Here is a 23,319-nt window from a genome sequence, read left to right on the forward strand (position 1 = left end):
ATTGGGTGCTGTCAGCATTTTGGAATATGGTGAGTCTGATAGGCAAGGAGCAGTATTTCACTGCTATTTTAATTTTCATTTACCCGAGGATGCATTAGCATAGAGCCTTTTAACATGCTTATATACCACCTGCACATCTTGGGTCATGTGCCTATTAAGATTTTTGTATCATTTTTTATTTACTGGTTTGTTTGTTTATTGCTGAATTTTAAGAGTTCCTTATAAATTTTGGATAACAGTCCTCTTTCAGTTGTATCTTTTAGATATTTTCCCTCAGTATGTGGCTTGCTTTCTCATTTCTTGACACCGTTTACAGTGAAAGAGTGTTTGTTTTTAATGAAGTCCAACATTTCAATTATTCTTCCATGAACTGTGGCTTAGTATTGATTCTTAAAATGTCATGGTCATGAAAAAGATCATTTAGGTTTATCCTATGTTATGCTGTAGGAATTTTACAGTTCCTATTTTGCATTTAGTTCTGTTAAAAATAAAGAAAAATTCCAGTGAGTTATTTTATATATATCAGTAAAGTCATTCTAAAGTTTATATGTATCAGTAAAAGACCCAAAATAGCCACCGTGATATGGCAGCAATGTTGGAGACTAGCACTACTCCACTTCAATTGCCACAGTCCGGCTGCAGCAAATTAACCGGGGGGTGACGAACAACTTGTGTTCGTTGATACAGCAGGAGTGGGAGCCATTTATTGTAGGACCGGAGCAATATTTATACATTCCACACAGCTTATCTTAATTAGCATAAAATAGATACATCAGTCAACCAATAAGGAATCTCCACACTTAATGGCTCACTGGTGTTACTTCACAAACCACTCCCTCTGGCATTTTGCCAGGCCCCATCCAGACTTGTTTACAGACTCTAACATTTTCCAGGCGCCATCCTGACTTGTTTACAGACTCTAACAAGGGGTCAACATATTTCCAATAGATTCAACCTCCCACTGAAATGGCACTTCCAAAATATGAGACACAATGAAAACAGTTTCTGGTGGCTAGACAGTGGTCCCCCCATCTTTGGGGACACATTCCAAGACCCCCAGTGGTGGCCTGAGACCACAGCTGGTACTGAACCCTGCAAATACTGTATTTTTTAATATGCTTGCAAACCAATGGCAAAGTTTTATTGACCAGCTAGGCATGGCACGAGAGCAAGACCACCACCAACAGCACAAGGAGCAATTACAAGATACACTGACACCCAGGCTGCGTGAACGAGCTCCCTCACCCTCTCCCTCCCTCTCACAGCCCTGCATCTGTGCAGGGATGGGAGATGACATTTCAAGGAGACACTTCCCAGCTCCTCTTTGCCCATCTCAGCTACCAGCACTGCAGCTTTTGCATCTTGGGGCTGTCCTTAAGCCAGGAGAGCTCCTGGGGCAGAAGCTCTGTGATTGACAGGTGGATCTGGTGACCACCAGGGAGGCCATGTAACCAAGGGGCAGGTGGCTCTCCCAGCCGGATATGCAGGGCAAGGAGATAGTTCCCTTCCAGATGGGACGGGTGAAGTGTGAGCACCCCAAAGGCGCATGTGCTAAGGTGTCACCTAAGGGTCACCTAAGGCCCTTGTCACAGCAAAGAAGGCTGACTCACCAACACCCACCAACAGGAGTGAGAAACCGGAGGAAGAAGAACCACTCCGCACCCTCAGCAGAGAGAGGGGAGGAGCCAGCACATGCACCTCTTCAATGTCAGAGCTACTTCACCCCTTGGTGCTTTGTAAGCGTCTTTAGCTGCATGAACACTTTCTGATGAGCGATATGTAGATCTAAAGAGTAGTTTTACCTAGGCTGAGACTCCAGCGTGCTCAACATCACTCTGGAACTCTCCATTTAGAGTGAAATTAGAAACCTGGTTTTCAAGTTCAGTTCTGAAGATTTAGATCCAATGATTCACTCACTCCCCTGGTTCTTGAACAGCCAAGGTCTGCATGTCTTGATCATGTCTTGGTCTCACGAAGCCCATCCAGCAGCGTTGACACACATCCTCCCTCTCTCCACAGGGTGGTTTGATTGTGTCTGGAGGCTGGAAACACCTGGCCAAGCTGAGCTCTAAGTCATTTCCTCTTGGGTCCCACCTGACCTTTAAATTGATTTCCACTTTAAGAACTTGAGTAATTTTAAGAAAACGAAATTACTATTTCAAATCCTTTAAGTCAACGAGGTGGAGACGGCGCTGCTTCTCCCATTTCCCCTTTCCTTTGTAAGAATACAGGCGCACGCACGTATTATAAAGCTACAATAACCAAAACCGTGTAATATTTACTGCCCCTGAATAGAAAACTGGACCTGAAAGAATACATAAACAGATCGATGGAATCAAATCATGATACCAGATATAGACACATATAGACTCATATAAGTATAGTCAATTGATCTTTGAAAAATGAGCAAATATAATCTTATCAAAAACAGGATAGCAGAAAATAAAAATACATAAAAACTAGTCTTATAAAAGTGGGATCCAGGGCTGAGGTTGTGGCTCAGTGATGGAACACATTGCAACAAGGCACTGGGTTCATCCTTAGCAACACATAAAAATAAATAAACAAAATAAAGATATGTGTCCTACTATAACTAAAAAATATTTTAACAAACATGGGATTCAGACAAATTCTACAGCTCTTGTTCAATGTTAATTACACATTTATTTTAGTTCAAGAATCATTTTTAAGCAACAGTGTTACTGAGATTGTCCTAGCTACTGAATATTTACAAAAAGTGTACAAGTTCCTGTAGTTGTAGAAACTGCAGTAAAGACTGCAAGAATCCTAATTAAAATTGATATTTTACCAGGAAGAAAATAGGAGAGAAATATAGATATGCAGATACTGATAAAGAAAATTGATGTTAATTAATAGTCAAGCAATTATTTATTTTCACCTTGATATTCATATCTTTTGAAAGAGGCTACTTAGAATTATTTATCATATAGTTTTAGTTTTGTTTTATTTTTTAATTGACACATACCAATTAAACAAACTGATGTGTAAAATGCGATGCATCATTGCAGGTACATGTTGTGCAATGATCGGTATAAACTCCACCCCAGCACCTCAAATATGCACCAATTCTTGGTAGTAATACATTCAAAGTCCTCCTTGTAGCTATTTTGAAATAGACAATATGTTACTGCAAGCCATGCTCACCCACTGCGCAGTAGAACCTCAGGATTACTTCTCCTATCTAGTTGTAACTCTGCTCTTCAACCAAATGGTCAGCCTCTCTTCACCTCACTCTGCCCACCTGGGGCACCCATCCCTCTACTGTCCACCTCTGTGAGCTCCTTTAGGTTCCACATACTGAGAGACCAGGTGGCATTTTTCCTTCTGTGCTGACGAACATCCCTCCATATGACACCCTTTAAGTCCACTCACGTCTTTCAGATGATCGGAGTCCATCCTCCTTCATGGCTGATGAAGACTCAGTTCACACATTTCCTGTATCCTTTCACCTGTCACGGACCCTCAGGTGGAGTCCCAATTCTGGTTGCTGTGAACAGTAAACATGGGGTGCCCACACCTCCTAACATACTGGATTCATAGATCTCTACTGAGGCTCTCCCCTGTGTGTTATCAAAGGAGAACACGGGTGATGCCTACAGGGACCACTAACACTTTCGCACATTTAAAGTCCCATTCTTTTAACTGAAGAACATTATTCTTCAATTTGGTATCCTTCACTTCCTTATTTTTCTTTATTCTATCCCCATTCTTTGATGTGTTGGGTTCAGTTGAAGTGAAGTGGAAGTTCCTGAATATTCTGCATTGTTGACTACAGATTTCCTCACCAGCAGTTGATGCTTCAAAATGGATCTTCACCATTTTTCCAGATATTTCAGTGGACAGTATCTAGGGATCCAGAATTTACATCTCTTCCTAAAGTGTGTTTTAAAATACTTTCAACAAATTAAATGTAGCAGAAATAATTTGAGATAGAGTGAGTGGTGCATCGGGCGGCACTTGGAAGCCACAGAGGCTCAGAGAGCTCAACCCAGGCCAGCAGCATGTGCAGCCTGTGCAGCCTGTGGGTAAGTAACACCCATCGGGAGCTTGCTTGGTAGCTGGACTTCACCTTGTTAGTACAGGAGCTGAGGAGGCACTTGTGGGAGATGGACACTGGCTTCCCAGTTGGCACCTGTGGTGGGCTGAGCATGGCATTTTGATTGGCTGGGCTCAGCTATTTGTTACAACAATATGCTCAGGTTAGGTTGCAACTAGTTTTCATACTATATTAGGTAGCAGTTTTCTATGTAGGGATTCAAAGCACAGAAGTAGCTTTGGGCCACATTTAATTGAATTTAACAAACAATGACCAAACTGTTGACTGCAGCATGTAGTTTTCTAGTGTAATAGAGGAATAGCCACAGTTGCTCTCATGCATGATTGACACCTGAGGCATTACTGCTGTCTGATGACAATGCTAATAAGATGCCACATGAACTCCAGAGACCACAATAAAGAAAAAAGTATATTTTTAAATATATTTTTATACACATTATTTAGTGTGGTAATCAACAAAACTAGTCTAATCGTGAGAATTGCTAGTCAGATGAGACTGATTTTCTCTCAATAATGCAATCTGACCTAAAAAATAATTATTGGCCACATGCATCAGCTTGATAGAGAAGAATGGTAAATGCCTATCTAGGGTGACCACATGGCCTTACAATGTACAACTGTTGTCCTATACCTGGCCAGGTTTAGAGTGTCACTAGGACTTCTCAATTTTTAATAAAGAATGTTATCAATAGCTGTGGAAGAGTAAATTGGAGTGGCTTTAAGGAGAATCCAGTTTGTGTCCCCAGCTTTATGGGCAGGTAATTATTTCCAGCTGAGGCTGGAGAGGTGGTTTGCCGCTGAATAGTGAGGGACAGCCACAGAGAGCAAGGTTCATTTCTGCTGAGAGAGTGCAAAGCAGAGATTGGCTTCAATTCCAGCAGAGAGGATTTAGATTAGACATTAAAAAGAACATTCTTTTATCTAGAGACTGAGCCACCAGACTGTGCTGCCAAGAGACCTAATGAAAGTGCATGGTTCATGTGGAAGCAGGGTCAGTAAGTGAAAGGTTTCTGAGCCTCCTAGTGCTTGAGATTTGAAGATCTGATCTTTTCACATATGCATGCATGATTTCAATGGGGGCTTTCTTCTTACCTTCCACTTGCCATCCTTACTGTATTCTCATAGCTTTGAGTGCCCTAATTTACCAGTCATTTCTGATTATGTGGATTGCATTCTGAATGTAGTTAAGTGCAATTTATTTCTAGTAAACCACTCATTAGCATTAGCAAGATCAGCATTTACAACTTAATTACCTTTACTGGAGGCATAAACTACAGCTCTATTTGGGATTTCAGTACTTAAACCCTGTTAGAGAAAAAAAAATTATATGTGCTTGGCATGGTCCCAGACACACACACACACACCTATCTATATTCTTTACTTTTTTTTTTTGTAAACCACAATTGAAATATCAAAAAGCCTCACCTAGCATTTAGTCATAATAATACTGCTGCGATGTTTTATGAAGCAATAATACACCTCCCCTCTGAATTAGCTAAGGGTTTGATGGGTGATTTCTACCACTAGGGTGCCAGATTATTGTCCCATAAAACAGAGCTACAGGACTGTTATTGGCAGTATACAGTGTCCTTGGAATCCATTTTAACTCCAGTGTTTGAAAGTAAGTTACAAGTGAGAGTGATTACATATTTGAAAAGAGAATGTGGGAAAATATTAAGTCGACTATATCCTGAAGTAGAAGACACCTTTTAAGAAGATAGAGGTGGATATTTGCAAGTTCAAACTCTCCTGATTACTAATATCAAACCATACTGAGCACAGAGTTGGACTCCTCAGGAGTAGAGAGATCATGCCACAGATCATGCTACCAGTAATGTCCATACCTTGTGTAACCATCTCCGGTTTCCTTTGCCCCCTGCCCTGATGTCATGATTCACTAAGTGCCTTGGTGTGATAGGGCAGAGTCCTACTCAGGCGGGAGCTATGGCCCCAGGCCCCTCCTCTGTCTGCCACATCCAAGTCAAACAGCATTGAGTCTGAAGAGTAGGTGTCTGCAGAGGACCTTCAGCAGGGACGTGGAGAAATTCCTCCAGAGAGAAGAACTGAGGGATGCTAGGCCTCCATGGGATTGTGGCCAGCACTGGCTGAGCTTGTGTCCTGGTGGCCACTGTGCAAGGGTCTTGACCTGAACTGCCTTGCTTCACACTCATGGCCACCCTGCTACTACAGGGCCTTCTTGGTCTTCTATCCCTCTGAACAGAAAGCAAAGATGAGGAGCAAAGGGGGAGAGGGCTTGCTCCCAGTCCTACCCCTGGTCAGCGCTTTCGCCTGGACTTGGGAAGCTTGAATACCTCCTCCTACGAGAGCTGTCTTTATTTCCCGGGACTGAGTCCCATGGCTGAGAAAGTACTGCCTCTCCTGCAGAAAACGAGGTCACTACTGGGATGAAACCTGTGTTCAGCAGTGAGGTGCTCACCCGTCTACTAAGGCAGAGCTTTGAAACTTGAGGCTGGAGAGTCCGCAGCTGGAAAGCCTCCTGGAGACTCTGCCTTCAGCATTTCAGGTAAAGAAGAGAATGCCTGTCCTCTGGGAGGTGCCTTGTCTGCCTGGGAAACTGAGCTGCCCTTGGCTGCTGGGCTTCATTACTCACTGCTGCTCCAGGAAATGATGGTCCTGACTCAGCCATTTTTCATACCTATCCCATCATACATTTTAAATTCATAATTGTGTTGTTTTAAACATCTTAACTCTGTTTAATATGAACAGCATTTTAGTATTTTGGAAATAATTGTTATGAGTTAGGTTTTATCCAGTGGATACTATGTGTCAGGCCCTGAGCTAAAGCAGGAGCTTTCTTTGGGGTAAAGACTTGTCTTTTAAGAGCCTCACCTCTGGGTACATGGAAGGAGGATGGGCAGAGATGTTTCCAGATACAACACCCTGCGAGTCCCTATAATCATTGTTCACAGCCCCAAAGATCTAAGTCCACAAATCTCCTCTTGGCTGACATGTCTGCTTCCGCCTCCAAACACCGCTGCAAGTGTCACCACACCCTAGAGATAGCTGCTGAGAAATGAAAATACAGAGCGCATTTTGCTTTCACCATTTAGCCCAGATATTTAGTTTAAATCCTCCAAGATAGGGATCCAGATTCAAAGACCGACCATGACGCCTCCTCCTTTAACTAAGCAGAAATCTGGGCCAGCCAGGTCTGAGACACAGAGAGAGAGAGAGAGGGGGGTGGCAAGATTAGGCAAGCATTCATAAACTGCTCCAGTAGCAGAAGCTTTACAGCAGAAATATCCACATAACTCCAGTGATGAATTTAGAAGACCTAGGCTGAGCAACTAGTGGCAAACAATTCTGTACTGCACTAGGAAGTAAACGCAGGATCGCTAATGAGAGCCAGGGGGGTGGTTGCAAGGTATTCTCCAGACACCAATCTGCAGGTGCAAGGCGATTACAACCGAAATGCCTAACGTGGCACAGCTTTGTACAGGTACCCATTTTGCCCTGGATATTGCTGCTCTCCTGCTGTCCCCGAGGATGTCTTTAGTCTAATTACCAGGATTGTATATTCTAAAATACTGACTTCATTAGAAAATGGACAGCTTGGTTATGGGATCCGGAAGACCCAAACTCTCAACACCGTGTACATAAATATGGATATATGTTGAGTATCCTGACATCATATAGGTTGAAAACTTTCCCTTGAAATATGTATTTGATTACATTGCAAAGTCTGGATTTTTTTTTTCTAGTAAGATTCTAAATTTAAACAACTATTCTTTCCATTATTTTTTTTTTAACACCATATGTCAGACATGGTTCTGAGTCCTTTACACATGATCTGTACAACCTACCTTTGTGGTTAGTGATATGTTATACATACTCTACAATTGATAAAAGACTGCGCAGTTGTCCAAGCTGCCCCAGCTAGCCAGGGTTGAGCAGAGTTTCAGATGCACGCAGTCTCATGCTGATGGAAGTAGACCTTCAGTGGAAGTGAACCATTCTAATAATTCCCTTGAGGAGTGTTATCAAAGAGGGTGAGAAGCCAAGCCTGGCTGCAACCCAGGGCTGCCTCAGCTGGATCCTAGGGAGCTACAGAGTGTGAGTTAGACCTCAGAGTTGTTCTAACCCAACCCACAACCGAGAAACTGGGAATTCACACACCATCCGAAACACTGGAAACATTTTTATCCATTAAAAAAGTTGTCTTGCATTTCCCCGATTGCTCACAATACTAATGTTTTGTCATGTATTTGTTGGCCATTTGTGTTTTTTCTTTTGTTAAATGCTTGTTTCGTTCATCTGCTGATCAGGTTATGTGTTTGTCTGGTGCTTTTTGAGTTTGTTGAGTTCTTATATTAATCCCTTATTGGAAGAGTAGATAGCAAAGGTTTTCTCCCATTCCGTAAGCCCATTTCCCACTGGGGTTTCCTTTGCAGGGCAGAAGCTGTGTAAACGAAGCCGGCACACTTATTAACCCTTGGGCTTTGGGAGTCTTATGGAAGCCAGTGACTGTGCCAAGATCCTGGAGTGCTGACCTCATTTTCTTCTAGCAATTGCATATTTTCTGGTCTACTTCCTAGGTCTTCAATCCACTTTGAGTTGGCTTTGTGGGATATCCAGAATCCAGTATCATTTGTTTAAAACGCTATCTTTTCTCTAAGATGTCTTGGTGCCTTTGTCAAGGGTCAGATGGTGGCATCTGTGTGGATTTGTCTGTGTCATTTACTCTGATCCATTGGTCTTCCTGTCTGTTTTTATGCCAGAAAGAACCATGCTGTTTTGTCTATATATCTATAGTATGACGTGAGATCAGGTGTTGTGAAGCCTCCAGCATTACTCTTATTGCTCAGTAATACTTTGGCTTTTCTGAGACTTTTTGTTTCCCACATGAATTTTAGGACTATTTTTCCTAGTTCTGTGAATAATGCCATTGGTGTTTTGATGGGAATTGGACTGAATCTGTATAACCCTTTTGGAAGTAGGGTCATTTTGACAATATTGATTCTGCCTATCCAAGAACATGGGAAGTCTGTCCATCTTCTAAGGTCTTCTTTAATTTCTTCCTTCAGTGTTCTATAGTTTTAATTTTTAGTTCTTTCATTTCCTTGGTTAGATTTACACCAAAGTTTAAATATACCAAGTGTGTTTGTTTATTTATTTGTTTGAGACCATTGTGAATGAAATAATCTTTCTGATTTCTTCCTCAGTATATTCATTGTTGGCGTGCAGGAGAGCTATTGATTTTTTTGTACATTGATCTCCTATCCTGCTACTGTGTGGAATTTGTTTATCAGCTTTAGAAGCCTCTTGTAAGTATAGAATCATGCTGTCAGCAAACAGAGATCAGTTGAGCTCTTCTTTTCCTATTTGTGTCCTTGTAATTTCCACTTCTTGCCTGATTGGTCTGACTAGAGTTTCAGCTGAGATATCATCTCATTCCAGTTAGGATGGCAGTCTCAAATAACAAAAATTGCAATACATGATGGTGAGGATCTGGGGGAAAGGTACACTCACACATTGTTGGTGGGATGGCAAATTAGTACAACTGCTTTAGAAAGCAGTGTGGAGATTCCTCCAAGGACTAGGAGTGGAACCACCATATGACTCAGCTACCCCACACCTTGGTATTTGCCCCAAAGATCTAAAGTCTCCATGTTGCACTGATATATGCATGCCAATGTTTAGAGTGGTGCAATTCATAATAAGTTATGGAACCAGACTAGGTTTCCAGTAACAGACAAATGGATAAAGAAAATGAGGTATATATACACAATTGATTTTTACTCAACCATAAAGAAAAATGAAATTGTGTTATTTTCTGGCAAATGGATAGAAGAGAAGAAAATCATGCTAAGTGAAATAAGTCTGAAAGTAAAGGGTCAAATGATCTCTCTCATATGTGAAACTTGGAGAAAAATAAATTAGAGGAAAAATAATTGAAAGGAGAAAAGTAGAGGAGAGGGCAGAGGGGAAGGAAGGGAGGGAAGGGGTGTATCTGTGGAATGAAACTGGCCAATCTGTGTTATGTGCATTTGTGAATAGATCCCAGTGAATTTCACTATGAGGCACAACTACATTGTACTAGTTTACAAAAACAATAATTAAGTGGAAGTCCAGTAACATAGAAGAAAGGAATCAGGCAAAGGGATGAGGAGAGGGAAGAGGAGGCCCTGAGCAGTGTGGCCAATTTGGAAATGGACTCACATGTTATATGCACAGTGAGCATGTTAAAATAGTTATGTATAACTATAGCACACTAAGAACATTTTAAAACTGTCTTGGAATGCTCTATTTCTGCATTAGCATTGCCATTGATAGACGTTGCACTTAGCTTTCTGGGAACCCAACTATCCACAGCTTAAATAACTCACTTTATTTACACAGTGCTGTGATATATCTGGAGGGCACTGTCCACCTCTGAGGGGGACACTGGCTCCAGGGGCCATGCTTCTGTGCTGCGCTGTGATGCTCAGTGCATTCCTTCATCCTCATGGTGATCTCTTGACTATTCTGCCTCCAGCTCCCAAGTGTACATTTTGGGCAGGCAAAGGAGTGATCCCCAAAGAGAAGGCACAGTCACTGCATTAGGAGAGCTCAGCTTCCCTCCAGTATTCAACAGCTGTCTTCCTGCATCATTGGCCCGGACCAGGTCTGGCTAAAGACAGCTGTAAGTGTGGTTTTTCAGTCCAGCACATTCCAACCCTTACCTCCCCAAAAATTAATGAATAAAAAACACAGCTATTGGGAAGATATGATAGCTTCAATCCCCCAGATGCAAACCTGAAGCATAATTCTAGTGAAAATGATTGATTAGGAAGAATTCCCAGAGGAGGGGTAAGAAGAAAATGAAGTGAGCCAAGGAGTGCATGGCAGACCAATGAGGGTACCATATCACATGAAGACCCCAGAGTGTAACCTTGACCTAATTCTGACAAGGAACTCTGGTGACAATTCAGGGTGCACCTCACCATTATTCCAATAGGCAGAAAATACACATAGAATATTTATAGCACCTGTCAATCATTGCAAAAACTCCCAGGCAGCCCCAAATCTCCTTGCACCTTAGGAAACAGCAAAGTGGCTTGCAGAAGGCTGAGCTTGGTGTCCAGCAAAGACTCAGTGCAGGGACCTTGTATGAGCACTGGCCTTCCATTGCACAGGGAAAAGGACGTGTCCTGTATGTGTACACCCTCCAAGCTCTCAAGTCCATAGGATAGCCCAGGCACCTATACTTAGGTCCAGGAAATCAATACAGAAAAGTCCAACAACACATTTGCTATTATTTATTTTTAGTTTACTAACTTTGAATATATATCTTATCTCCCCAATTAGAGTTGGCCTTTTTGCAGGCTAGTGGTAATGTATGAATCTCAGTGTGCCCTGGGACCATGTGCCTTATCTAGCTTAATAGAACCTAAGTCATAGCTCAGATACTCCAGTGGTTTAAGCAATAAATTCAGCAGTCTGGGCAGCAAAGGTCATGCAAGCCTTCTCTAATTGCCACATGATTTATTTTGTTATTGTTCTAGTGTTTTTTTAATTTTGTACTATGTCTAACTTTTTTGCAATCAAGTGGCTCTAGTCTCATTTTTAGTGTGAGCATATCCAGTTGAATCTTCAGCAACGTTCTTTACTGCCAAATGCATTTCTTATGTTAACACTATTAAAATAGTAATGTCCACACAATGCCAAGGCAAATCTATGGGTTCTCTCCATTCATGCATATCTGAAAGGAAGCAATGTATGTCTTTATTATAACCTCTCTATTTGTTTGCCCTCTCTCTCTGTGCTGTTTTTTTTTCCAACAAAAAGTTCTAAGTTGCAATAAGATAAATCGGTGTTCTAAATTACCTTTTCAACTGTTCTAATACTTATACCACCATTACACAGTTTAACTTTGCTTTTCTGATGCTTTTATTCCTAGCAGTAAATATGAAAAACTTCTGTGGTTGCAAGAAAATTTCAGGTCATCTAAAACTAACCTTTGGTTTTTCAAATAGAAAATTAAGAATAGGTAGTATCTGGACCCATGTAGCAATGCATCAGTTGGATGAATCATAAATTTTAAAAAGAATTAACTGTAACATAGGAAAGACAGCAATATTTTATTGTCTTAGTCAGTTTTCAACTAATAGAATGTATGACGATTGTTCAGTAGCGTCTTCCTTACTGGGTTTGATACAATATCTACTCTATGTACTTTTACTGGGCTTCAAAGCATTCCACAGTCCTACGCAAAGCCACGGCGTGCAAAGAATACAACTAATTGTAGGTGTGGGGACGAGGCTCAGAGGCAACAAAGTGCACTCCTTGGAGTCCTTAACCTTGAACTCAAGGTGAAAGCTGATGTGTGGCATTGGGATTTCCAGCTCCTGGATATCTGCTCTAAAGAGAGAATGCAAGAGTGTGCATCACCAGAAAGCCTGCAGCAAATGGGAAAGGAGAGAGTGACAGAGTGAAAGACGGTGTTTCTAAGAAATGAAACAGAGCAAGAGAAAGCAGTGGAAAAGGTGCAGAGAGCACTGTTGTGACAGCAGGAGGACGTGGGAGCTGTGGGGAAACCAGGCCCCCCGGGGAATGTCAGAGCTCAGCCTCCAAGGCCTGCAGGGGAGTGAGAGGACGAGAGGACAATGGGCTCAGTTAGCTTCAGGTGAAACACAAGTGCTTTTCTGGGTGTCGGGGTATCCCAGATATCTCATGGTGTCTACATACACAAATTTTTAAAATCTGACATTTGAATTTATCCCATGGCGGGTCAGGAAACAGTAAACTGAAATACATTATATCTCAGTTATTTTCTAGCTTCTAAGTCAAACTAGCCCTGCAGTTCAGAGACATTTCTATAGATAACTTTCCTGTAATGAGTAGAATTCACCTTGGAGGTGGATAAAATGATCTTGTCTGATTTGGAGACCCAAGGACAAGCGCTCTTCTCCAGCTCCCTTCTGGAGAGGAGTGGAATCTCCTGTTGACAATTTTCTTGTGATTTCTCTGAACTGTGCCTACAGTGTCCCCCACCAAAAAAAAAAAAAAAAAGAAAGATGATAATAATAGCAATAACATCCCTGACGGTCTGGTTCCCAATTACAAGTGTCAGGACAGCTGCTTACAGTACACAAGCACTGAAACCCTTGTCTCTGCAGGGGCTTCTGTTTCCCCCAAGTCACTGGATGCTGAGTGCAGATCCCCTTGAGCAGGTCACAGGGACAGGATGGAGGGAGCCCCTGGTTTCACTTAGGAGCCCTTTCCTTCCCAAAGACCAGACTGTTAATTGTTGACCGAGGTCTGTAGCTTTCAGGTCTAAAGTTTCCTACAGTTTGTTCATGACCTCACTCTGGAATCCAGAAGAGCTGGCCTCAGAGGTGGTGAGAGGGAGATGTGGCTGCGAGAGCCTGGGGAGGGCAGGGGTCAGGGGGATGGGAAGAGGTCAACCGTTGAGCAGTGATGGGAGCTGGACGGTCTGGAGCACTGTTGCCCCAGGGGGTGGCCGTCCATAGCAGTAATGCCTTGTGTGTTTCCAAAGGGGAGACAGAGGATTTTGAAAATTTTTACCATCAAGAAGTGATCTTTGAGAAGATATACATGTTTAACCTGATTTAAACATTTCATAATGTGTACATGTATTCAAGTATCCCTGGGACCCCAAAATATGTTTGAATTTTATCTTTTGCGTAATAGTTAAAAAGTTACAGATTTTAAAATGATTTAAACGCACTGTCTGCTTTTAACATGTTATGCCACAGGTTGTTGAGAAGACAGCCACCGCATCTGTACAGACAGCCTCCTCAGAGCCCCATGAGCTTGCCTAGGGCCTGAGGGAATGTCATGGCTGGTATACTGTTCCTCCCTCCCCGCCCAGTTGAGCCTGGGGAGGGGGGGAACACATTTCCCTGCCCTAGTGCTGTGTGCCTTGTCCTTGAGACTGTTTGGGTCTGTGTCCTGGGCGCTGAGGGAGCCAGTTCCTATTCTGAGCTGAGGCTTTCAGAGTTGCTCTTACCTGAGGGCACCCCTGCCATTCGCCATCAGAGGCACCAACCCTGGTGCCCACTGTCCTGTAGCACATGTCTCAGAAGAAGAGTCACTCAAGTGCCACCTTGCCTAGTTGCAGCACACACTGGGAACCCTGCTTGTGGGGGGATTCCAGGGTTGTGCGTAATGCAGCATTATCAATGCAAAATCCTACGGCATAGGTTCATTCTCTCAAGTCATGACCCGGGAGCGGAACAGCATAAACTAGCTCAAGAACCATGTGTGGTTCTCTGTCTGCCTCTGGATATGCCCAATTAGAAAAGGTAATTTTGGATGAGACTCTCAATTGGCAACTTCCAAATACTAGTTCCAAGAACTAGTCAGTATTAACTTGAAAATGGAAATCAATTTGTAGTACTTCTAAATTATTGTTCTTACATTTCTCCTGAAATGCAAGTCACAGTAATGCATTGTCTATCAGCAATTCTTATGTATACACACACATTTTATAGTATGCTGATGTATAAAATTTTGCATATGTCTTAAAATTCACAGTAAGGTTTAACAGAAACCCTTACATATAATAATGAAACATGAACATAAGGAATAACTTTGAAACAGGGAATATTACTCCTTTAAAAGGCAGAAAAATAATTATTCACACAGAAGTCAACACTCCCAATCTTTCTGATTGCCAATTTCTTATTGTTTTACATCTGAATGGAAATACGCTAAAGCAAACGTGAGGTTTGATAAGACATTGTTTGAAAAGATTTTGTTTGCAAACCACGGAAACCTACTTGAGTGAAATTTCCTTAGATTATTCTGGCAGTATTGATTCATATTTGTCTTTTCAATGTTTTAAGAGAACCAACTCCACCTTCCTATCAGATTTGGTAATAGATTGCTTTGTATTATTATTTATGAATACCCCAGTCCTCATAATTCCATGGCAGGGGAACTGTCAAATCATATATTCCTGACAAATGAACAGCAATGTATTTCTGTTTCTCTTTGTGTTGGAGATATGTGAACGTGATTTCCACGGAGCAGTCAATTATTTCTCACAAAGCCTCACTGTGCCTGCAAGCAGGAGAGCCAGCAAGAACCCGCTCCCTTTAATTATTTCTTAAAGCACCGCCCGGCCAAGGGCGGTCATCGGTTGATCCAGTAACGAGTGCCTGCGATGTCGACTGTACCCCTCACCTGCACGGTCATCCTAACTGTCCACAGTGCAATCCCGTGTCATCTTCTGATGCTGCAGATTTTTTAGTGTGATTTTGGTTTGGGGAGTTCTAAACGCTCCTCTCTCAAACGTCACTTTCCATTCTATCAGCATCGTGTTTTGTGTATACATACCACAATTTTTCCCCAGGGAAAGGAGGGGAAGTCTGGTTTATCGCTATTACTGAAATTGCCGTGACTGCCCATGGAAACACGCTGGAGGTGGGGACTTAACCTTCCTCCTAGGTAGTCCTTACGTGCAAGCACCAGCACCACACCTGGATTCGTACAGAGCAAAGAAACACTGTGAACATTTCTGCCACAGTTTCACCAGTCTGCACACCAGCATTGTGTAAGTGTCCCTGTTGCTTCACACAGTTGAACGTGGTTATTTTTACAATTTCACAGTTCTTGTGAATGATATTGATATGTAATTTTGATGTTAATTTCATATCCCAGATGACTAATAACTCTGTTTTTCAAAACATTTATTTTTTTACATTCTTTTTTTTTTAGTTATACATGACAGTACAGTGTATTTTGACATATTTTTTACAGACATGGAGTACATCTTATTCTAATTAGGATCCCAGGCTTGTGATTGCACATGATGTGGAGATTCACTGTGGTATATTCATATATGGACATAGGAAAGTTAAGTCAGATTCACTCCACTCTCTTTGCTATTCCTGTCCCCCATCCCTTCCTTTCATTCCCCTTTGTCTAATTACTGAACTTTTATTTTTTCCCCTTCCTACCTTGTTGTATTTAGCATCCACATATTAGAGAGAACATTTGACCTTTGGTATTTTGGGATTGGCTTATTTCACTTAGCATGTTAGTCTCCAGATCCATTTATTTACTGGAAAATGCCATAATTTCATTTTTCTTTATGATTGAGTAATATTCCATTGTGTGTATACCACATTTTTAATCCATTCATCTGTTGAAGGGCCCCTAGTTTGCTTCCAAAAGTTAGCTATTGTGAATTGAGCTGCTTTAAACATTGATGTGGCTGCATCACTAAAGTAAGGTGATTTTAACTCCTTTGGATACATACCAAGGAGTGGGATAATCTTTGGATATATACCAAGGAGTAGGATAACCTTTGGATATATACCAACGAGTGGGATAACTGGGTCAAGTGGTGGTTCCATCCCAACTTTTCTGAGGAATCTCCATACTGCTTCACAGAGTGGTTTCACTAATCTGCAGTCCTACCAGCACTGTATGAATATGAGTATACCATTTTTCCCTGTTTACATGTTTTAATGACCACCTGAACATCATGTGTGTGCACGCATATGCACCAGCTCACGTGCACTTGACAATTTTTGGTCATCAGCCCATTTTTCTTCTTGGCAGTCTGACAGTACTGTTATCAGTGTCACTGTTGATGTCACTATTGTCTTACAGGAGCACAGTCTCTACCCCACAGACTACGACTTGCTTCTGTAGGTACTGAAGATATCCTTGATTTTCAGCCACCTTTGCATCTTCTCAGTAGTGTCCTCTGTGTCTTGCACCTACGTAGCACTTACATTTCCCCCTTTACATGTTGCTGAAAGTGTCTGCTAGTATTTTCCTTGTGCCTTTACTCTGTGTTCCTGTGTTCCTTATTGTTTTCATTTGTGTACTAGAGTGTCAGGTTTTGGTATCAGGACTGGGACGCTCCCATAACACAGGCTGAGAATCCTTCCCCCTTTTTCTGTGTTCTGGAACGTTGGTGGGGAAGTGGATTTACAGCCTCCTTAAATGCCTGGGAGAGGTCATGGCTGAAGTCAGGGAGCTGCGGAAGAGTTAAAATGCTTCTGGTGTAGTTCATAGATGGTGGACTCCTCGGTTTTCTTCTTATATCTCTTATCTTGATTTGATTTTCTTCTGTTCATATGTCTATAACTGCCTTGGAAAGCCTTTTTTTTTCTTCTGAATATCTGTTATGTAACCCATTTTTTCTTCTATTTTTGTGTATTTTCTTACATTGTTTTAATCCTTGTATATTTAGTTCTTCTAATTATATTTGGCTTTTTACCCTTTATTGCATTTTTTTGGTCTAGTCAGCTAATTTATTTTTATATTTCTTTTTACCTCATTTTACTGAATTTGAACTGAAGTTACTATATTTTTCAAATGCTGGAATGACTATTAATTAATGATCTAAAATACCATTTACAGCTATGAATTTCTACTAAGCACAGATTTAACCATGTACCTGTAGCATTTGCATGTAATGTAAAATATCCTCTTTCGTCTAGTTCAGTTCTTCACAAACTATTGCATTATTTGGAAGCATTTGACTTAAACTCAACATTTGATGATTTACTAGCTATGTTTTGTTACTGATTATATTTGTGCTTCTGATTATTTATTTCTAGCATATTTTTGTTACTGATTTCTAGTTTATTTTCACTGTTGTCAAAGAACATAATGTATTTTCCCCACTCTCTTGAAATTTTCTATGACATGATTTAGTTAGCATATGTTCAGTTTGAAAAATGGTTCATAATCCTTTCAAAATGAGTCACATTAGACTTCTGTTGCATGCACTGGTGTCTACCAGTCAATAACATCAGTTGTGCAATTTATTCAGATTTTCTATATCTCTACTAATTTACATTTTTTTCTGTGGATTACACAGAGAATGATATCAACTCCACCCTCATTATGGCACTGTGTATTTCTAGTGTTGTGGTCTTTATTTATTTTCTCATTTTTTGCTTTGTATGTTGTCACACTATATTACTATATAAGGTAGGAATATTTTGTTATCTGATGTAGTTCACATTTCTTGTTATAAAATAGTCTTTTTAACTTATGATCTAATTTTCATAATAATGTTACTACAAGAGCTTTATTTTGATCAAAGTTTGCACTGAATGTCTTTTTTGCACTTTTAATTTCAATATTTCTATATTCTTATATTTAAGAGTTATTACTTGTAAGAAGCATAAAATGGAATGTTTTTACTAAACCTACACTATATTCTTTGTTATTTAATTGGCATATTGGGTTGCTTTCCTTTATTGTAGCTATTGATATATTTAGGCTTCAACATACCATCCAAATATTTTGTATTGATTTACTTGCCTTTATTTATTTTTTTTTTTTTCATTATTCGTCCTCTTATATCTACTAAGTATTTTCTCCCTATTAGCTGTTCAGTGTGAGCTATTTTATGGCACCTTTTGAAATTGCTTTCAAGATTAACATGAATCCTTGACCTCTCATATCCAGCCTAAGTTAATACTTTTTCATTTTCTGATCTTGAGACTTAGTTTTCTAAGCCATGGAAATGACATAGTAACCAAGGAAATAGGTTATCATTTACCCAATGATTCATCTTCACACAACCAAGCTTCCCATAAAATTTGACAGGAGGATTATGTGTATTTTGGAGTAGAATTAAGGCATGAAAATTAAAGATATGCAAACACAAGGCAGAAAGAAATAGATAAAGCAAAGCAAATTTCTATCCTAATTTCAGGCTCTTAAAACACTTTGTCAAACTGGAAAATAATTAAATATAAGCCCCATTAAAGAATAATCCCGAGGAAGTGGTTGATCTGTAATGACATATGTTAAACTGCTCTACCAAACTCTCCAAACTTTCAAAAGTGGCACGTCTTATATGAGTGGCTTTCTTCTTTGTAGATCCAAAATGCTTTTCAGCGATTCATTTTTTTTTGTTTCACTCATAAATCTTGTGTTTAAGATCAATTGAGGATTCTTTTGAGGTTTTTAATCTGTTAGCACAAAATGCTCAATTTCACAGTTTTCTTCTGCTCTTTCAATTATTTACTATTATTTCCACTGTGCAGAATGGGTGTTGTGTCTGCCTTTTGGATTTATAAACATTTCTGAAAATTCTCTTCAGTAATCATTTTGCACGCCTGATCAGTTGTATGGATTTCCTCATTGTGAACAGATTTTTCTGTGGACAACACATGTGTGAGATCCGGTTTAATTGCTTATCACTGATCTTTTCAAAAGCACTGGGCCATGTGATGCTGAATTGTGGCATTTATAAATATTTTCTCTGCTCTTTTTTTTTATTTAATCCAGCTTGGTGGCAATTTTATGACAAAATATTTTAAAAAGAAATTTTATGAAAACTTAAGGAAGTAAAATAAATATGCATTCAGAGTATAGAAGTGAATGACTTTCAGTGAGGTTTAAAGTGAGTTCTTAGGTAAGAGAAACTGTTTTGCCCAAACCCAGAGAGCCTGGGGATAGATTAAACTTCACAAAAATATTTTATGGGAAATACCTAGAATCAAGCATCCGATATTATCTACTGACCCAAGCATCTTTTGAACTCTGTTAAGTATCTGAAAAAGAAAGTCTCAGCCACCGAAGGTCTCACTGTATCTCTAGGAAGACAAGTTATACTAGAAATTATGTGACAAAACTCTCCAACACACACCTCTGTCCACGAGCTGAAGACAAGACATCTTCTTGCCTGGCCCCTGGCCGGTGAGTAGGACCTGAGGCCCCAGGACTGCTGGTTGGTTTCAGTAGTTGACAGCTACTGTCTCGCTATATCTCAGTCCTGCTAAAACCTTCCCCTTAAGATGAATCTTGCTCATTACAACATTTCTACCCGGATGCTGGGTTAAGCCCTCTGAGTACTCAGGGTGGTTTGTCATCGTGAATTGAGCTGTAGTTTTTGCCTTGCGCCTCCTTCTCCTGGTGTGTGCTACATACAGTCACTCAGGCTCCTTATAATCTGCTGGACATAGGAATTAGTGCTAATGTGCATGCTTTACCATGAGTCATTGTGCTTCTTTGATAGCTCCTTCTCACATCTCCTCAGGTACTTGGTCAGTCTTCCTCAAAGCTCCATTCACCACAGGTTAGCCCATTAAACCAGCCGGTGACCTCTAAGGCTCCATTCCAGATCGAGAGTAACTCCCAGATTCACGGCAGAGCTACAAGCTACGGTGTGCTACTCTAGAGCATTAATAAAATACATGTGTATGTGTTATCTGACACTTTTTTGTATTAAAAATGTTTTTTTCTCAGTCACTTAGGCTTCTTAAGAGTAAAGTCATTTATTGTGTTCCTGTATGGCCTGAGAACTAAGATCTGTTTTTTAAAATTATTTATTTATTTATACGTGGTGCTGCAGATCAAACTCAGTGCCTCCCACATGCTAGGCAAGTGCTCTGCCACTGAGCCCTAGCCCCAGCCCGAGAACTAAGATCTTAAGATGACTTATCAGTGTTTTCAAGTAAGAAAATCCAAGCAAGCAAAGACTCAGTGTTAGTGCCAGGAACCCTGCAGGGTCTGTATTTTGTTGTTTTCACAAGATAACATCTAAGTTTCATATGCTCCTGATTCAGAAAAAAAGCACCCTTAGAGAATGAGCATTTGCTGAGGTTCCCAGCCACAGTGGACACAAAGCACTTGAAGAACACCTGTTCTATCCCCTGGATCCTCAATGCCTCCTGCAGTGTCAGTTCTGAGTGCCCCATGCCTCCCCAGCAGTGCCATTGACATTTGTCTTCACAAAACCAGCAAAATAAAGGTCTTAAAAGGCCTTTATTCCCTATGACTTGAGTACCACACAACCTGATTTCTCTGAGGTAAGCCCTGCTTTTATTCTATGTATTCCTAGGAGCAAACTTTCTCAAGTATAGGTATAAGATGACTTTCTTATTTAAATTTAAAAATGATGTAATACCTGTCAGTGGAGAAATGGGCCTGCGTTGCTCTCTGTGGTCAGACTGCTCATGGATCCCTGGGGGTTCTCTGTCCCTAAGCTACACAGGCCAGTTGCTGCCAGCTACACTGGGTGGTCTGCCTGTTTATACAATCCCACCACCTCCCCACAAGCTGGTCAGCTAGACTGTTCCTGCAGCCTACTGACCCCCCTCCCAACCCCATCCTGTTTCCATAGAGACCACCCTAACTCTATTCCTGCTCTCTAATTATTCAGAGTTTTATTTGGATTCATCGCATTCCTAAAACCTCCATTTTTACTGAGGTACGTTTGGACTTCTCGCGTGGGCATCGAAGGCCTCCTGTAACCTGTCTCATGAGTCTCCCCGAGTCATCCAGGAGTTGTCTCACTTTCCTGCCGCAGACTGGTGCTTGTTCATCTCTGCTTCACATCTGCTCTCTCAAATCCTCTGCCCAGGTAGGACACACCACTGGTGGCCTGGACAGGTGGGTTCCAGACCCAGGTGTGCTGCTAGGCCCACCTGGGGCTGCCTGTTCATGGACTCAATTCACTATTGGGTTGGTGGTTTCTACTGGGTACTTGGTAAATATTCAAGGTGCCTTGTGCTTTCTTACCTGTTCTGGTCATGGAAGTAACACAGTTTGTTTATATGAAACTTCAAATTAGGACTTGAGTTTAAAATTGCTCGAGCTTGAATTTTCTGACAATGCTGTGTCATTCTTGAAGTTCATGCTTGCCTTCATGGTTGTGCCATCTAGAACTGGATGTTAATATGTCTGTTTCCCTATTTGAATTGCCTATATTTTGATATATTTAAGAGTGATAAGATATTTAAGCATTTACACACTACACTCAATAAATATGTTGTTCAAGTATTCTTCAGTTGGAAATACAGTAATTTGAGAATAAATTACTCATTAATTAGCTCCAAAATGAAATATTATTTATGCCATTAATACCCATGTTTGTATAATCCATACTGAGACACATCTAGAGTAGTCTCCATTTACAAACGTATTTGGGTTAGTTTCCAAATAATGATTCATTGATGTACATGAAATAATAAGTAAAATTACATTTTTCTGAATTTTCATAACATACATTTAAAATATGATAGGACTAATTTCCTCCACTGCAACCATTTTTTAATTTGGCACTGGGGATTGCACACACTGAGCTAAAGGCCCTTATTTTGAGACACGGTCTCCCCAAGTTGCTAAGGATGGCCTTGAACTGTGCTCTTCCTGCCTCAGTCTCCCAAGTTGCTGGGGTAAAAGGCATACGCCACCAACCACAGAAAATGCTTACTTGGAGTAGCTACTTTGGTTTCTCCTCTTAATCACCCCTTCCATATGCAGCATGCCCTGATGAAGTTCTCTTTTTCTTAAGATACATTAATTACCTTTCCTCCACATAGTTTCTAGGTCTTGCATCTCCATGGAGAAGCCAAGGATATTATCTTTTCAGGTCTAGGTCAGGGTTGCACTGACTTTCTGTGCTCCTGAAAAAATTAAGGGAAAATGTCCCCACTGATAGAGTCCCTGGTTACCTCTCCTGGGAGACCAGGTAGCTCTTCATCCTGCTCTTTGACATCTCAAAACTCACAGGATTTGTCCTCTCGACATCCTTGAACATGAGGATTGTGGGACGCTCAGCAGGTGTCTGCCTTACTTACCCCATCCCCTGGTAATCTATTACCAGGTCCTAAAAAAGGCTCATGCACTTGAATGTTTGATGAAGTCTCAGGTAATTGTAAAAATGGGACAAGTTTAAGAAATAAGTTCTCTAAAAATAGTGAATTAAAGTATTTTTCTGAGATCTGTGTAGGGGGTGAAAGAGAGACAAATAAAAACAGTGTTCTCTTATTCCAAATCTGCTCTGCTGCCAGGTGTGGTTAAATCAAAACTTCCCTTTTCTACCTTGTGGGATTCTACCACCAAATCTATAATCTGCATTCACAAGGAGAAACATCACAAAGACGTCGTAAGCATCAGACTTGTTCCTGTACAATCCTTAGAGCAAAAAGATATAGATTATCTCACCAGTTTCAGATCACATTAGGTTACTTAAGTCAGAATATGGTACTGTTTTGCACACATGCAGCCCACATGCTCACACACGTTCATTGTACCCATTTGGTAGACATCTACACAACCTGACGGATAGAGCAGTCTTTTCAACATTCAAGAAAAGCCAAGTTTCTCACCTGAGTATGCGTGTCCACAGGCCACACAGGTCACCAAGCCAGGCTGCTTCTTAACCCTCTGCCGTGGTACTGTCGTCCTGAGTGTAGACCCTGAAGTCATGCTTCACAGGCCCAGGGTGTCCTCCCAGAATGAAGGATGAGGGACACCTGCTTGTGGACTTATGCTCAGTTTTGTGCAAAAACT

At 40.9% G+C, this 23,319-nt stretch overlaps 1 pseudogene; it reads left to right on the forward strand.

Annotated features, from left to right (window-relative positions):
• The window catches only part of LOC139706392 (transcription factor JunD-like), a 56,925-nt pseudogene that overhangs the window by 23,880 nt on the left and 9,726 nt on the right, over window positions 1–23,319 (forward strand).

The sequence above is a fragment of the Marmota flaviventris genome, chromosome 1 (genome assembly GCF_047511675.1).
Source record: "Marmota flaviventris isolate mMarFla1 chromosome 1, mMarFla1.hap1, whole genome shotgun sequence".
In the NCBI taxonomy this organism is placed as follows: Eukaryota; Metazoa; Chordata; class Mammalia; order Rodentia; family Sciuridae; genus Marmota; species Marmota flaviventris.